Below are 6,849 nucleotides of genomic sequence, written 5' to 3'. Positions count from 1 at the left end.
AACCATGTCACAGAAACCATAAAATATCATAAATGGCCTATTATCAGCCTTGCCATCACAGCAACACTGGTATGTGCTATGATTTAGACTTCCTGTGGTAGCGCTGGCAAGTCTAACAGACAGGGGGATAAAGAATAGAGGAATTTTTAAATGGTTACCTAAATTTGTTGTTTTAAAGTTGTCTTGATCGGATGTAAGTTTCATTGTGCTTTTTATTCTGTCTTTTCTTCATCTTTGTTGATTTTTCTACTCACCGTTTCCAGGCAGTTTTACTTTGCAGGGCAGTAATTGTTAACTTTGGCATATGTAGCTTTGAAAAAGAGACCAGTCAACACAAGAACTAACTCGCATTTGTCCCACCAACACATAAAAACTGTCTACCTAAACAAGGTTTCCTTTCACACAGACACTTGAATGACTGTTGAACATGACAGGAGTCACACTGAGGACCTTTTGGAACCAAAAGATTTAAGTTACTTCATTCAACCCTGAACAGCACTGAAAACAATTGATTAAAGCTGTTTCTGTAAACCATTTCTTATCAATGTTCTCTGCCTTTAATCATGTGATATAAAAGCACCCCACCACGGCTTAGAAATCACCTGAAAGCTTCCTTTGAGGGGAAGCTCGCCTTTTTATGAATAGTTATCAACCAGTGTTTCAGTCTACTGCAGTGAATTAATTCAATTTTTATTGATACTATCTTGCATGTGCAGATTTAAAAAAATTAAATAAAGCATGATTGCATTGCCCAAAAGTTTCATGATACAAATTGCTGAGTCTTTAAAAACAGTGCTAAACTACTGGAGCCAATAGACTTTGAATTGTACACTCAACACAACAATAAAGATACATCATGAAGTAACCAGGAAAGCTGATTCATTACTTGACAACCAAAGAAAAATCTATTCAATCTTCTAACTTTAAGTTTGCGTCAAGGTTTAGAGAACAGGTGGTTTTAAAAAAATGCAAATCATTTTCTAAACCTCCATGTTTAATTTAACAGCCAAGAGACAGTCTAATAGATTTGGCATTAAGGAAGATCACTGAGGTTAAATTCAGGGCTGGAAACAGTCATTACTACTTAAATGCTCTTCTCAAGTACTTGACTTTAATGAAGCAGACATAAGATGACTCATGTACTTACTCAAGTAAAAATACCAAATTTGCTCTTTTGAAGACTACTCAGTTACTTAGTTCCATATGGGCATTGTGAAGAAAGGTCTTATACTAACCAACACCTCTCTAATTCAGTAACTCTACAGACACTGAAAATCCAAATCAAACTGAATCAAAATACACCAGAACTGTAGGATACCCTCTAATTCTTACCTGTCCAGATGTAGTTAATACATTCAAAATAGTAGGAAAATGTTAATGGGACCGCAGGACTCATTCATCACATTTTAACTATTCTTACAGATGCTTTCCAGGTGGAATAAAAACCCACTTTGAGAACATCAGTGGTCATTTCTTGGACATCTAAATCCAAATGATAAGAACACATAGTTCCAGATATTAATGCATGATGACACACTCACCTCCAGAGTCACTGCCACAGGGACAAACGGACCACAAGTCTCTGATGAGTTGTATTTAAATCAGTTCTGTGACGACTGCCTTAACTTATTCTCATTTTCTATCATTATCTTCCACTCTGTATATGTGTCTCTTTTTCTCTTTCTCTTTCTCTCTCGGATTTCATCTGAGCAGTCAGACAGCAGTGGATGTGACTGTGATAATCTCTGCTGGATAAATAGTAAGATAAGAGCAGACCTTTGCTCACACTGTCCCCTATTGGCTTTATTACCAAGAGTGGGTGGGACTTGTCATCATTTGCACCAACTGAAAGGCGTGTGTGTGTGTGTGTGTGTGTGTGTGTGAGAGAATGTGGAAGAGCCAACTCTGGCCAGCAGGTTAATTCGAGTCAATTTTTTACTGGATCACAGTGTTTATTTGCACTGCTGGCCCCAGGCTGCAATCGTGTTTGTTAAGCACAGACTCGTATGTCCGCATGTCATACTGTTTAAATATATCCTGCAGAGTGGATTACATAGCAAACACAAGATAAGCTATGAGATGCAACAAGCAAAAAAGTGCTGCTGTTATCTCTGAGAACTGTGTGAGAAACAACCTATATCTGTGCTGAATACACAATTAATAGAAGGTATCAATACTCTCACGTTTGTTACTAAATGCTTTAAAGTCAAAGACAATCAACCAGAGTGAAACTTAGCACACTGCTACTTTTGTCATTCTTTTCAAAACACAGTTATTTGACACTGGGATTTAAAAGGTGTATATTGTGCTTCTAGATAAACAGGATGTTAGAAATTGCACAGTTTGATTTTTAAAAAGTTACTAGTTCCCAGAAAACTGACTTTGTGCATTACATGACTGCTAACCATTTTGCATAGTGATTTGATTTTTTGTCTTTTCCAGCAAGCTGCCGGTTTTCATTTATTCCCTTAAAGTATGTAAATCACCTTGAATAGACTTGTTGCTGGAGAGAGGTACGTAAATGTTTTGTCGCTAGTGGTCAATATTCTGTTATTTTTGTAAGTCAATGCAAGAAAATTACACAACAGTGCCAAAATAAAGTCCCTGCAAGTTGATTTAAAAAGGAAAACAATGGCACCTTGGTACCTAGAATAACAATTGTAACAATCTAAAATACAACAGCATTTGATGGTTATAAAAAATATATATAATTATAAACAATTTGGAGTATGAAGTATAAATCTGTATGAACACTGGGGCTTTCAGTACAAAGTGAGAATTTAGTGGGCAAGGGAGCTGTTGGACATCAGCCTTTACTTTTAGGCCTTGCTGGGGGTGCATCGGTTTGGAGGTGTTCAGAACATGTAAAAATGAGTCTTAACCATTGATTCTCCAAGGTGAACTGACCACACTGAATCATCTCTGTCACTGAATGAATAAGCAGTGGCAACAGTGGAACTCCCTTCACTATATATCACCCCTAGTAAATGTCATATGTAAAAATCAAGCATATTTTAATAGAAATATTTGTATTATTTGACTCCACTTATAAAATATAAATAATTTCAACATAAAATGTCAAAATTATGGCAATCGTATTTATTCAATTAAATCTAACTCAAAAAAATTACGTTCATCCTAATTTGCCCATAACATCCTGTTTGGGGGGACACCTGCCAGGTGAGGCGCACACTACTCCTCATTCCACAACTGAATTCCTACTTTGGGTAAGTCTTTAATATTCATCGTTGTGTCTTTTTGTTTTACTTTAACCACGGTGTTTTTACATTTTTCAAATGTTTTGAAGGACGGTGAGTTTGCCATGACTCGGCCAGACTTTTTCAGACAACTTGACTCCTGCTCCAGCTTATCACCGATCTTTTTCATTACGTGTCTGGCGCATTAATTGCCTGGCTTGCTGAAATCGGAGGGCATTTGCTTTACTGGGCGGGCAGGAGCGGCGGCCGTTATCACCTCCATGTCGGTCTTCTAACGAAGTACTACGTGCGGTTCGGTTCCGCGGCTCATTTGCATTTATTTCAATTCATGATTAACAATGCTAATAAATTAATTAAAAACGTTAATTTAAAAAAAACAAAATAATTTATGTGATAAATGAATGCTGTGAAGTGAACTATAATCATTTTTAATTATTATTAATATTATTTAATATTTGTTTATTTTTCTCTTTCAAATTTAGAATGAAGAATGGCGGAGCCTGTGAAGCTGAGGAGTCATCATCGAGGAGGGATGACTTCAGAAGACTTGATCTCCACTCAGGGGAAAGCCAAAGACTTTAATGGAATTGCACAATACAATTCGTGATACATTTGGAATTGAAAGAGACTTTCGCATTCAATTCATGGATCCTGACTTCAATAATGAGTTCATGAACATTACATCGATGCAAGACATTCAAGACAGAGGAACAATTAAGCTTGTGTACATGCAAAATTATCTGGATATGAGTTCCACTTCGAGGCTGAACTCTCCAAGCACTCCTGGACCATCTGCAAGTCCATCAAACATTCACACGTCTCACAGTGTGTCCTCATTGTCTTCATCTGATGGAACATTGGATGTCCTGAAGTGACTGTTAATGCGTTGAAAAATAAATCAAGAGATGAATGCTTCCCAGCCAAAAATGTAAAGAAGGCTAAAAAGGCAGAGGTCCTTCTTATCCCACTGGTGAAACAGATGAAAGTCTGGAAAATTTGAGAGTTGAACTTTTGAATGATGTGAGACAAAGAAACAGGGCATCAAATGTAAGAGAGAAGATGTCTAAAACTTTCTCCTACCGAAGAAAATAAGTGGTGCATGGAAGAGTTTAAAGTGAGGTGGCCTGCACTTTTCCATATTGATGAGGTAAATACAGGCTTGCTTCCCTCCTGTGTGCCATAATTTTTGTAATTATTCAAGTGTCTGGAAATGTTTTTCAATCAGTGGAATCTCTTCACACAGGCTACAAGTGATGTTCATTCAAAAAGGGCAGCAGTCCTCAGGGCACTTTGCCTCTACCTTGGTGAGGAGGATGGAGAGGTGTCTAGTGTGTGTGTACAAGAATAATTTACTGTTACAGTGCACTATAATAGATTACTTGACATGTAGTGATGCTTCTAGTGTTACCTGTTCAAGTCAAGTAGGGTAAAATGTTTTATTTGTGTCGCTTACAGTATATGATAGATCCCATCATGGAGTCAAAGCACATCATATAATACCCATAAAACAACTGGATGCACAAATGTAGCTTGTGTGGACAAAGTATTCAAATGTTTCCCGTTTCTCCTATTTAATTAAAATTGCAGGACATCGAAGGAAATGACATGTAGACAGCCATGCAGAGGTGCACCATGGGCATTTATGTCATCAGGCAAGGAGAATGGAGGAATCCTGGACATTATGATGACATTGCATTTTTTGTTGAAGGAGTGATCATCCTGGACAACATTGGATCTGAAGCCCAGGCCTGTGCAGTGATGCTTGGAGTGATCTACGCACTGAACCTGGCCTACCCCAAAGAACTGAGACACTATTACGAATTCATTCAAAAAGTACTCATGCAGATGGATGGGGAAAAGCTCTCCCCCCCCAGGGTCCTTGGCCTAAAAAACAAAATCAGTGTTGGACTGTAGTAATTCTTCAGCCATACTTGTAATGACATGATGTGGTTCGTTGTTTATTCTGTTAATTGTGAAGGGATGTCTAGTGTGATCTCAAATGGTAAATGTAATGTAAATGGACCTGTACTTGTTATAGGCCTTTCTAGTCTTCCGACAGCAACTCAAAAGCGCTTTTAACACTACGACCATTCACGCCTTTCACACACGCATTCAGCACAGCGATGGCAAGTCCATCGAACAGAAACTAACTCATTCATGACACATTCAGCGACAGCTGATGCGTATGGCATCAAGGAAGGCAATTGGGGTTCAGTATCTTGCTCAAAGGATACTGTCGACACGTGGCCGCCGGGATCGCACCAACAACCTTCCGATTGGGGGACGACCCGCACCTAAAAACCCTCTGAGCGCACAGCCCCGCCCAAATGGAACTGCCAGTAAGTGTTTCACGAAGATGAGAAAATGTTTGTGTACAGGATAGAAGTATTAACACAGCCAGGTGGTGAGGACATTACACCCAACACACTAACTTACTGCTTCTTCTGTGGTGTTATGGCTATGTAATGAAGGATCAACTGCTCTTGTCTGCTCCAGGCCAATATTCAACAGAATGACAGGATATTCACTTGAATTAATCTTCTTACACTCAACAAAGCCACTTGTTTTATTATATCTGTTCTTCAATGAACCTTTGCAGTTTCCATATTGTTGTGACCTCAGAGTCAGGCAACCTGTGTTTGTTTCCCAGACATGGGCCACTCTGGTATGGTTTGTGTTTGAATGTTGCTGAAACTTTTTTTTCTCCTGGCAATGTTCTCAATTGAAGGTATAGGTATATTTTGTGAAAAAGCTGTAAAGTAGCTCTAGAAAGGGTAACCATGGCTTTACTTGTAACAGGGAGAGAACTAGTGTGCTGCCTAGTCTCTGATCAGGACGCTACACAAATGTGTCATTTTATATTGTTCATTCCATCCTAATGGTTATGGTTATAATTATGGTTGACAGAATCTGAACAGCGGGTTTCTGCTTTCTCATGTTTTATCTCTTTAGTAGAGGCTTTTAAAAGATAAGGGTTAAAGTTAAAACAAGTATTGTGGTTTATGCACTTTGCATTTTACAGGTTCTTGTCTTACAAGACACATTGTACATGTTGAGAGCAAAAGTTGCCTCCTGTCTTGTCTCTGATCAGGAGACTCGACTTACAATGTATCAGTTTGTCTTCTTTTTTAATGGTCGTTTACAGAATCAAAGCATATTTTTATTTTTATTTTTTTACAAACATGTTCATGTATCTGTTAAAAAACAGTGTTTGCTATCTCTGCACTTAGTATTTACAGGTGTTCATCTTATAAAACGATTTTTGGGTCATTAGACTTCTCTGATATGAGATGTTAAGAATTTGTATTATATTAAAGTTTGTTATCTAAACACATTTTGTGGTTCTGTGTGGTGTATGATGCTCAGTGTTAAATGTATTAAGTTTAACTAATTATAGCTAAAACATTTAATTAGAATCAACTGAATAAAAGGTTTAGTTTTAAACAATTTAATTGGTTTGAAAGAGCACAAAAAAAAACAAAAAAAAAACAATTTATTTAAGTACATTCAAAATGGGTTTAATTGGACTTGGAAATTTAACTGAAATGTACTCAAAGTAATTGAGGTAAAATTACTAATATAATTTATTTGAATTTACTTAAAAATTATTATTTGAGTCAACATAAATACT

General features: G+C 37.3%; 1 protein-coding gene across 1 annotated transcript in view; it reads right to left on the bottom strand.

Moving 5' to 3' along the window:
* LOC118332734 (sulfate anion transporter 1-like) overlaps positions 1 to 1,790 on the bottom strand; it is a gene marked incomplete at its 3' end in the record, with an annotated part of 4,178 nt that extends 2,388 nt beyond the window's left edge. Inside the window, 1 exon segment of the mRNA XM_035668144.1 lies at positions 1,542 to 1,790.
* Between the last annotated feature and the right edge of the window lie 5,059 nt (positions 1,791 to 6,849).

This window comes from Morone saxatilis, unplaced genomic scaffold (assembly GCF_004916995.1).
Source record: "Morone saxatilis isolate NCDOM2014 unplaced genomic scaffold, NCSU_SB_2.0 Contig21, whole genome shotgun sequence".
In the NCBI taxonomy this organism is placed as follows: domain Eukaryota; kingdom Metazoa; phylum Chordata; class Actinopteri; family Moronidae; genus Morone; species Morone saxatilis.
Note: the sequence above shows the minus strand (reverse complement) of the source record. Positions and strands in the feature narration are given on the sequence as shown.